Source organism: Anoplophora glabripennis, unplaced genomic scaffold, assembly GCF_000390285.2.
Source record: "Anoplophora glabripennis isolate ALB-LARVAE unplaced genomic scaffold, Agla_2.0 scaffold786, whole genome shotgun sequence".
In the NCBI taxonomy this organism is placed as follows: Eukaryota; Metazoa; Arthropoda; class Insecta; order Coleoptera; family Cerambycidae; genus Anoplophora; species Anoplophora glabripennis.
The window spans coordinates 209222-220401 of NW_019416882.1; positions in this window are offsets into that span (position 1 = coordinate 209222).

Below are 11180 nucleotides of genomic sequence, written 5' to 3' on the forward strand. Positions count from 1 at the left end.
CAAAGGAGAAGACGTAAGTTGGCTTAAAACTAGGGAAATCGTATTAAAAAAAGAAAATCCCTTTTCTCTATTTATGAAGAAAGATTTTAAAACAGACACAGAGGTAGAACTTGATATTGGGAAAAATATTCCCAAAACCAGAACGGTTGTAATGCCGCCAAAGCCACAAGGGGTCATTGTCCTGATAGAGTCACTAGAAGTCGTCATCCTAAAGTTATAAGGGATCGTCCTCCAGAACCCAAAGCCACAAGGGAATCATTCTGCTTATTGTTTTTCCAAATCTGATTTAAATCCACTATGGCCTCAGGGAAAACCAATAGCACTAGAGAAACTTAATGACCTTAAGTCCATATGGCATTTATTACCAAAGGATTATATTCCTGTCTACACAATACGTTATGCTAGTGACGATGTAGAAGATGACCTAGAGGGTTTCGGAGGAGAACTCGATTTTCAGATTGAAGAGCAATAGCTTGCAATATTTTGTAATAACCTTTTATATTTTAATGTAAAATGTTTAGTTTATCGGACGATTCTTTATTTTTCTCATACTTCTAGGCGCCATATTATGTCCCCCATCTTGGATTTTTCAATTCTGCCAATTAGCATCTTAAAGTACTTGGAAAGACGAATTTTTTAAGCCGAAAACCATCTTCGTAGGTGCTCACAAATTTTGGACACAGGCTTGATCGATTTGACGTGGATCGTCCCATATATATCAGATTTCCTCGAACCAATGAAGAGAGATTAAATATTAGTAATGAGTTCTACCAAAGATTTGATTTTCCTGGTACAATTGGGGCCATAGATTGTATGCATATTAGGATATTGACACCATCATTTGAAGAGCATGCTTTTATGAATAGGAAAGGTTTTCATTCCCTAAATGTACAAATTGTAAAGGGATAAATAATATCTATACAGTTCTGGAATATAATACATATTAGCCAATTTCTAANCATGACATAACATTCCTATTATTTGATAAGCTTTAGATTATTCAGTTATTAAATGTTTGAAATTATTTGTACTTGTGGAAAACACTATTTAAAGAATATAACGCCCTTAAGTGGCTTTGTTAACAAGCAAAATTACCGAATTTGGAGCGACGAAAACCCACGGGAAATTCATGACGTCCCTCTACATTCCGAAAAAGTTACTGTATGGTGTGCGCTGTAGTCCGGCGGAATAATCGCTCCATATTTTTTCGAAAACGAAGAAGTGGCACTTACTGTCAACGGTGAGCGATACAGCGCTATGATAAGAGATTTTTTTTGGCCTTCAGTGGATGGGATCGATCTAACAAACTTGTGGTTTCAGCAAGACGGTGCTACGTGCCATACGGCACGTGATACACTGACACTATTGCATGAGAAATTTGACGGTTCCGTTATATCGCGAAATGGTGATGTTAATTGACCGCTCAGATCTTGCGACCTAACGCCACTGGATTTTTTTCTCTGGGGCTTTCTAAAATCCAGTCTATGCTGATAAACCGCGGTCGGTTGCCGCGTTAAAGGCCAACATTAGGCGCGTTATTGCTGAAATTGAGCTACTTTTATGCGATAACGTCATCACAAATTGGGTATCCAGGATTCAACAAACCAGACAAAGCCGCGGNTTCGGATAATCGTAAACCCGAACGATTCTCCGAGCTTGAAATGATGCACATCGCGCAGGCCGAAATTCTCCACAACGGTGCCTCCCCGATTAATAGATATTTGGCGCGGAAGTTCGTGCGCCCTCTCGAGACTATTCGTAACCTTAGGAAACGTCGAGGTTACATCGCCTTGAGGTCCAGGCTTGAGCTGAAGCAGAAGGAAGCTGGAGATCATCCTATGGGATCTCCATTGCGATTCGAGGGTTGCGAGCCTTCGACTTCTGTTAGGTCTCCATATATTTCACCGACCCCTGCTCCTTCTTCTACTAAATGCGACGTTTCTTCTATCTCACCAACCTTTAACATTCCCGATAATGACAATCCCAGTAATTGTACTATTTCATATGACTCCCCTTATGCGACCTTCTGATTGGGGAGTGACTCATGCAGCGCCTGTTTCGCCGGCTACGCCTCCGTCGCCCTCTTCGCCCTCCTCTTCTTCCTCTTCGGATGTGACTCCAGACCCTTTACCCTCCTCTGGTGGGGCGGATGACGCCGTAGACGACGACCCGGTAAGGCGATATCTCCATCTGATCGCCCTGGATCCGTCAACCGACCCAGCTTTATACGACGTATGCAATAATCGGCATCGACCTTGTTCGTAATTCTATTGACGACCTATATCGGACCCTCTGGACCCCCCATCCTCTCCGCGACGTGGATCCTGAGGCCCCCGACCCCGCTGCTCGCATCGGGGCCCCTGGTTAATAATATAGCGAGAAGGGCTCATCAGTATAAACGATTCCAGGAGCTCTTCGTGAAGAATAAGGCTTCCCTCATTAACTTTATTATTCGGGGGATTGAGCCGGGCGCTGATCTTGCGAGACCACCTGTTGAGGCGATCGAGGAGCACTATCGAGAAATATTTGCGGGTGATTCACCGGCCGACAATCATTTTGTAACCGACCCCAAGCTTCCAACTCCGGGTCTTTACTCTCCATTTCTGGAAGAAGATATCAAGATCGCCATCTGGGACAGGCGCGCTTCGGGCGTTGCAGGCCCTGACACCATGTCAATAAATAATCTTCGCCGTATCCCCCTTCGGAGCGTGACGGTTCTTTTTAACGGGATGTTTATGACGGGCTATATCCCATCAGCCCTCAAGAAATGCCGCACCACTCTTATCCCCAAGGATGGTGTGGACCTTGGGGACATCAACTCCTGGAGACCTATCACCATTGCCAAACTTCTCTTAAGGGTCATGCATTGAATGTTGTTCCATAGAATGGCGCCCTTGCCCGTCCATTCGTCCCAACGGGGGTTTCGATCCCTGGATGGGACAATGTCGAACTCTTTGATCTTGCAAGCTGCTGTCAAATCCTGCCGCCGCGCCGCACGACCCTATACTATCGCTTCTCTTGACCTTAAAAAGGCTTTCGACTCTATATCGCATAATTCCATCGAGCACGCCCTCAGGAGGTTCGGCTTAGATCCTCAACTATCACGTTTCATTATGGAGGGGCTCACTGGTTGTGTCAGTCTGATTTCTGCCCCGGGGGCTCAAATTGGTCCCATTCCCATTCGTCGGGGGGTGAAGCAGGGGGATCCCCTTTCCCCTCTGCTCTTTAACTTGGTGTTAGACGAAATTATAGAGCGTATTGCTGCCCTACCCGCCGGCATTTCGATCGGTAACACCAGAATATCCAGTTTGGCCTATGCGGATGACCTGCTTCTGCTAACATCGTCTCTTACGGACACGAGACTCATTCTCGACATCGTGGTAATATTCTTTCAGGCCCGACATCTACAACTCAACCCCGACAAATGCTCTGCACTAGTTGTAAAAGCTTTGCCAGCTTTGAAAAAGCTCTATCTGGCTGTTCACTCCCGTTTACGCGTTGGGAGGAGCCCTAATTCCGGGTGTCGATGGTGAGGGCTCTTTTAAATATCTGGGTCACAAGTATGGTTTTATGGGGGTTGACTCTCCATCGTGCGACCTCCTGTTTGCGGCTCTGCAAAATTTGGGCAGGGCTCCCCTCAAGCCTTTTCAAAAGCTGGTTATCCTTCAAGACTACTTACTTCCGAGGTTCCTCTACTCCTTTCACAACCCTCGTATTGATCGTTACACTTTAAACAGAGCTGACAAGGCCATTCGTCGTTGTATCAAAGCCTTCCTGTATATTCCCTCCCAGACCTCTAATGCGCTTCTATACGCCCGTCGGAAGGATAGTGGGTTGGGTCTGATGTGCTTTTCAGCGAGGATTCCTGATATTCTTCTTGGCCTCATTAATCGCCTGGCGGCCGTTGACGACCCCCAGGTGACTTCTATCCTTGCTTGCCCGTTTACTACCTCCCTTTGTGCGCACCTGAACCATCTTCTGGCGGTTTACGGATTTGGTGCCCAGCAATTTGCCTTTTGGCGTCACCGTCTCAGTACATCTTATAGCGGCGCTGGGCTTATTGAACAATGCCAGAATCCGGTCTCCTATCTTTGGATGCGGGATCCACCTTCTTCATGGTCCGGCCGAGATTACATCCTGGCCATGCAGCTCCGAACCAATACTCTTCCTACAATTGGCGACATGCACAACGTCCAGCTGCCACAGAATGTCAGAAGATGTCGACGAGGTTGTCACCGCGTTGAAACCCTGTCCCATGTCCTACAATGTTGCCCCGCGACACACTTCGAGCGGATCGCTAGAACTTTCGCGCGGGTCTGCACTAATAAAGGGACTCCCACTACCGTTAAGCCCTGCTTCCGTGGGACCGACGGTCGACTCTATAAACCTGATATTTTCATTCAGAGGGACATTCTACATATAATTGACGTCAGTGTGAATTGGGAGACTCCTCGTCCTGTCATGAATCACTTCAATAACAAGGTCGCCACCTACTCTACCCAGGGTCTTAACCAATCCATCAGGAGTCGCTTCCCTGGTTTCCCTATTTTGGTTAGCGCCATCGTCATTGGTGCTCGCGGTACCTGGTGTTCTGCCAATGACATTGATTTGCGTCGCCTCGGCCTGGGAAGTTTAACCACCAGGAGTCTAGTTTCCGGTGTGCTTCATGGTGGAGCGATGATCCACCGATCGTTTAGTGCCGCGGTGTGGGCCCCGGATGGCCGGTGAACGAAATTGTTCGGGTTTATTGTTCGTATCTGTGTTTTGTGTCGGGTCGTTTTAATTTTAGCTATTACTCTAGTTTTTAATCTGTAGTTTGTTCGTTTTGTTGCATTATTTTAGCATAGTACTGACTGCATTTCGACTGTTTCTTGTTTTTATGATGCTTGTTTACTTGTCTATTGCTTGTTACGCATGTGCATGATGTTATCTCTGCTAATTTATGCTTCGCCATGCACCTGCGTTGCTCTTACTATTTCACTCTATCCATTTTACCTATTTTCTTTTACTCTATTGTATGGTTATATTTGATGATCTGTTTTTGTCCTTGCTTGTCTTACTTAGAATGGGTGCTATGGCTGAATTTGTATTATTGTATATTGTTACCTAAATGACGATTCACTATAACTGAAACGATTGAACAACTTTTGTACTGGGGAAATCCCAAAAAGTTTATTGTAACTTATTCAATAAATGTTTATTAGTCAAATGCCTCGTCATCTAATTAGTGACGCATATGAATGAATTAACAAGGTTCCCACTTCTGGCAGGTAGAGTGGGACCAAGGAACCACGGGGTGGTGGACACATGAATGGTTCCTCCAGGCACTCGTGTGGCATTGGGACCGGCGCCTGTCTCGCCTGCCACACCTCCGTCGCCCTCTTCGCCCTCCTCTTCTTCTTCTTCAGATGGGACCTCGGCGGACCTTCTTCCCTCCCCTGGTGGTGAGGATGACGTCGTAGATGATGATCCGGTGAGACGATATCTGCAACTGATCGCTTTGGATCTGGAAACCTCTCCAGCTCTATCTGGCAGCTGTAATAACTTGTTGTCTAATAACATCGACCTTGTCCAGAATACCATCGACGACCTGTATCGGAACCTTTGGACCCCTACCCTCCCCATGACGAGGATCCTGAGGTCCCCGAACCCGCTGCTCGCATCGGGGCCCCTGGTCATCCCTATCCTAATAACAGAGCGAGAAGGGCTCACCAATATAAACGTTTTCAAGAGCTTTATGTGAAGAACAAGGCTTCTCTTACTAACTTTATTGTCCGGGGGGAACTTGGAAGACCACCTGTGGAAGTAATTGAGGAGCATTATCGTGAGATATTTGCGAGAGATTCACCGGCTGATAATCACTTTATAACAGACCCCGAACCTCCAACTCCGGGTCTTTACTCTCCGTTCTTGGAAGAGGACATTAAAATCGCCATCTGGGACAGGCGTGCTTCGGGTGCTGCCGGCCCAGATACCATGTCTATCAACAATTTACGACGAATAACCCTCCGGAGCGTGACTGTCTTATTTAACGGTATGTTTATGGCAGGCTATATTCCATCCGCCCTAAAGAAGTGTCTACTACTCTCATCCCCAAGGAAGATGCGGACCTCGGGGACATTAATTCTTGGAGACCCANAGATTGTATGCATATTAGGATATTGACACCATCATTTGAAGAGCATGCTTTTATGAATAGGAAAGGTTTTCATTCCCTAAATGTACAAATTGTAAAGGGATAAATAATATCTATACAGTTCTGGAATATAATACATATTAGCCAATTTCTAAACAAGGACACAAGCTGTTAGTAATGAGAATAAAATAAGTATAATTACCCAAAACATTTGAAGGGCAAAATTTACTTTAAAAAAGTTTTTTCTTATTTTCCAATTCGAAACCTCAGTACCTACTTGAAATACAAGAGGTCAAGCCTAGCATTTTTTTAATGAATTGCCAGGGTCTTGAATAAACTTGAGTTTAATAGCCTTAATATTAGATATCTACTGTTACTGTGTTTCAGAATACTAATTTGTTGTTATTGTTTTTCCTTTATAATATATTGTACGATATAATATTTATAATGTTTTTTTTTGTCCCAAGAAGGGGAAAGAGGTTTTTGGCTAATTGGAGATTCAGGCTATCCGATTCAACCGTGGTTGATGACACCAATATTAAGTGCCGAGGCAAACACTTCTGAAGGTAGATTCACACGAGGTGTCAGGGTGGTTTCAGAGCAGAANCCGAACGATTCTCCGAGCTTGAAATGATGCACATCGCGCAGGCCGAAATTCTCCACAACGGTGCCTCCCCGATTAATAGATATTTGGCGCGGAAGTTCGTGCGCCCTCTCGAGACTATTCGTAACCTTAGGAAACGTCGAGGTTACATCGCCTTGAGGTCCAGGCTTGAGCTGAAGCAGAAGGAAGCTGGAGATCATCCTATGGGATCTCCATTGCGATTCGAGGGTTGCGAGCCTTCGACTTCTGTTAGGTCTCCATATATTTCACCGACCCCTGCTCCTTCTTCTACTAAATGCGACGTTTCTTCTATCTCACCAACCTTTAACATTCCCGATAATGACAATCCCAGTAATTGTACTATTTCATATGACTCCCCTTATGCGACCTTCTGATTGGGGAGTGACTCATGCAGCGCCTGTTTCGCCGGCTACGCCTCCGTCGCCCTCTTCGCCCTCCTCTTCTTCCTCTTCGGATGTGACTCCAGACCCTTTACCCTCCTCTGGTGGGGCGGATGACGCCGTAGACGACGACCCGGTAAGGCGATATCTCCATCTGATCGCCCTGGATCCGTCAACCGACCCAGCTTTATACGACGTATGCAATAATCGGCATCGACCTTGTTCGTAATTCTATTGACGACCTATATCGGACCCTCTGGACCCCCCATCCTCTCCGCGACGTGGATCCTGAGGCCCCCGACCCCGCTGCTCGCATCGGGGCCCCTGGTTAATAATATAGCGAGAAGGGCTCATCAGTATAAACGATTCCAGGAGCTCTTCGTGAAGAATAAGGCTTCCCTCATTAACTTTATTATTCGGGGGATTGAGCCGGGCGCTGATCTTGCGAGACCACCTGTTGAGGCGATCGAGGAGCACTATCGAGAAATATTTGCGGGTGATTCACCGGCCGACAATCATTTTGTAACCGACCCCAAGCTTCCAACTCCGGGTCTTTACTCTCCATTTCTGGAAGAAGATATCAAGATCGCCATCTGGGACAGGCGCGCTTCGGGCGTTGCAGGCCCTGACACCATGTCAATAAATAATCTTCGCCGTATCCCCCTTCGGAGCGTGACGGTTCTTTTTAACGGGATGTTTATGACGGGCTATATCCCATCAGCCCTCAAGAAATGCCGCACCACTCTTATCCCCAAGGATGGTGTGGACCTTGGGGACATCAACTCCTGGAGACCTATCACCATTGCCAAACTTCTCTTAAGGGTCATGCATTGAATGTTGTTCCATAGAATGGCGCCCTTGCCCGTCCATTCGTCCCAACGGGGGTTTCGATCCCTGGATGGGACAATGTCGAACTCTTTGATCTTGCAAGCTGCTGTCAAATCCTGCCGCCGCGCCGCACGACCCTATACTATCGCTTCTCTTGACCTTAAAAAGGCTTTCGACTCTATATCGCATAATTCCATCGAGCACGCCCTCAGGAGGTTCGGCTTAGATCCTCAACTATCACGTTTCATTATGGAGGGGCTCACTGGTTGTGTCAGTCTGATTTCTGCCCCGGGGGCTCAAATTGGTCCCATTCCCATTCGTCGGGGGGTGAAGCAGGGGGATCCCCTTTCCCCTCTGCTCTTTAACTTGGTGTTAGACGAAATTATAGAGCGTATTGCTGCCCTACCCGCCGGCATTTCGATCGGTAACACCAGAATATCCAGTTTGGCCTATGCGGATGACCTGCTTCTGCTAACATCGTCTCTTACGGACACGAGACTCATTCTCGACATCGTGGTAATATTCTTTCAGGCCCGACATCTACAACTCAACCCCGACAAATGCTCTGCACTAGTTGTAAAAGCTTTGCCAGCTTTGAAAAAGCTCTATCTGGCTGTTCACTCCCGTTTACGCGTTGGGAGGAGCCCTAATTCCGGGTGTCGATGGTGAGGGCTCTTTTAAATATCTGGGTCACAAGTATGGTTTTATGGGGGTTGACTCTCCATCGTGCGACCTCCTGTTTGCGGCTCTGCAAAATTTGGGCAGGGCTCCCCTCAAGCCTTTTCAAAAGCTGGTTATCCTTCAAGACTACTTACTTCCGAGGTTCCTCTACTCCTTTCACAACCCTCGTATTGATCGTTACACTTTAAACAGAGCTGACAAGGCCATTCGTCGTTGTATCAAAGCCTTCCTGTATATTCCCTCCCAGACCTCTAATGCGCTTCTATACGCCCGTCGGAAGGATAGTGGGTTGGGTCTGATGTGCTTTTCAGCGAGGATTCCTGATATTCTTCTTGGCCTCATTAATCGCCTGGCGGCCGTTGACGACCCCCAGGTGACTTCTATCCTTGCTTGCCCGTTTACTACCTCCCTTTGTGCGCACCTGAACCATCTTCTGGCGGTTTACGGATTTGGTGCCCAGCAATTTGCCTTTTGGCGTCACCGTCTCAGTAGATCTTATAGCGGCGCTGGGCTTATTGAACATTGCCAGAATCCGGTATCCTATCTTTGGATGCGGGATCCACCTTCTTCATGGTCCGGCCGAGATTACATCCTGGCCATGCAACCCTCCGAACCAATACTCTTCCTACAATTGGCGACATGCACAACGTCCAGCTGCCACAGAATGTCAGAAGATGTCGAGGAGGTTGTCACCGCGTTGAAACCCTGTCCCATGTCCTACAGTGTTGCCCCGCGACACACTTCGGGCGGATCGCTAGAACTTTCGCGCGGGTCTGCACTAATAAAGGGACTCCCACTACCGTTAAGCCCTGCTTCCGTGGGACCGACGGTCGACTCTATAAACCTGATATTTTCATTCAGAGGGACATTCTACATATAATTGACGTCAGTGTGAATTGGGAGACTCCTCGTCCTGTCATGAATCACTTCAATAACAAGGTCGCCACCTACTCTACCCAGGGTCTTAACCAATCCATCAGGAGTCGCTTCCCTGGTTTCCCTATTTTGGTTAGCGCCATCGTCATTGGTGCTCGCGGTACCTGGTGTTCTGCCAATGACATTGATTTGCGTCGCCTCGGCCTGGGAAGTTTAACCACCAGGAGTCTAGTTTCCGGTGTGCTTCATGGTGGAGCGATGATCCACCGATCGTTTAGTGCCGCGGTGTGGGCCCCGGATGGCCGGTGAACGAAATTGTTCGGGTTTATTGTTCGTATCTGTGTTTTGTGTCGGGTCGTTTTAATTTTAGCTATTACTCTAGTTTTTAATCTGTAGTTTGTTCGTTTTGTTGCATTATTTTAGCATAGTACTGACTGCATTTCGACTGTTTCTTGTTTTTATGATGCTTGTTTACTTGTCTATTGCTTGTTACGCATGTGCATGATGTTATCTCTGCTAATTTATGCTTCGCCATGCACCTGCGTTGCTCTTACTATTTCACTCTATCCATTTTACCTATTTTCTTTTACTCTATTGTATGGTTATATTTGATGATCTGTTTTTGTCCTTGCTTGTCTTACTTAGAATGGGTGCTATGGCTGAATTTGTATTATTGTATATTGTTACCTAAATGACGATTCACTATAACTGAAACGATTGAACAACTTTTGTACTGGGGAAATCCCAAAAAGTTTATTGTAACTTATTCAATAAATGTTTATTAGTCAAATGCCTCGTCATCTAATTAGTGACGCATATGAATGAATTAACAAGGTTCCCACTTCTGGCAGGTAGAGTGGGACCAAGGAACCACGGGGTGGTGGACACATGAATGGTTCCTCCAGGCACTCGTGTGGCATTGGGACCGGCGCCTGTCTCGCCTGCCACACCTCCGTCGCCCTCTTCGCCCTCCTCTTCTTCTTCTTCAGATGGGACCTCGGCGGACCTTCTTCCCTCCCCTGGTGGTGAGGATGACGTCGTAGATGATGATCCGGTGAGACGATATCTGCAACTGATCGCTTTGGATCTGGAAACCTCTCCAGCTCTATCTGGCAGCTGTAATAACTTGTTGTCTAATAACATCGACCTTGTCCAGAATACCATCGACGACCTGTATCGGAACCTTTGGACCCCTACCCTCCCCATGACGAGGATCCTGAGGTCCCCGAACCCGCTGCTCGCATCGGGGCCCCTGGTCATCCCTATCCTAATAACAGAGCGAGAAGGGCTCACCAATATAAACGTTTTCAAGAGCTTTATGTGAAGAACAAGGCTTCTCTTACTAACTTTATTGTCCGGGGGGAACTTGGAAGACCACCTGTGGAAGTAATTGAGGAGCATTATCGTGAGATATTTGCGAGAGATTCACCGGCTGATAATCACTTTATAACAGACCCCGAACCTCCAACTCCGGGTCTTTACTCTCCGTTCTTGGAAGAGGACATTAAAATCGCCATCTGGGACAGGCGTGCTTCGGGTGCTGCCGGCCCAGATACCATGTCTATCAACAATTTACGACGAATAACCCTCCGGAGCGTGACTGTCTTATTTAACGGTATGTTTATGGCAGGCTATATTCCATCCGCCCTAAAGA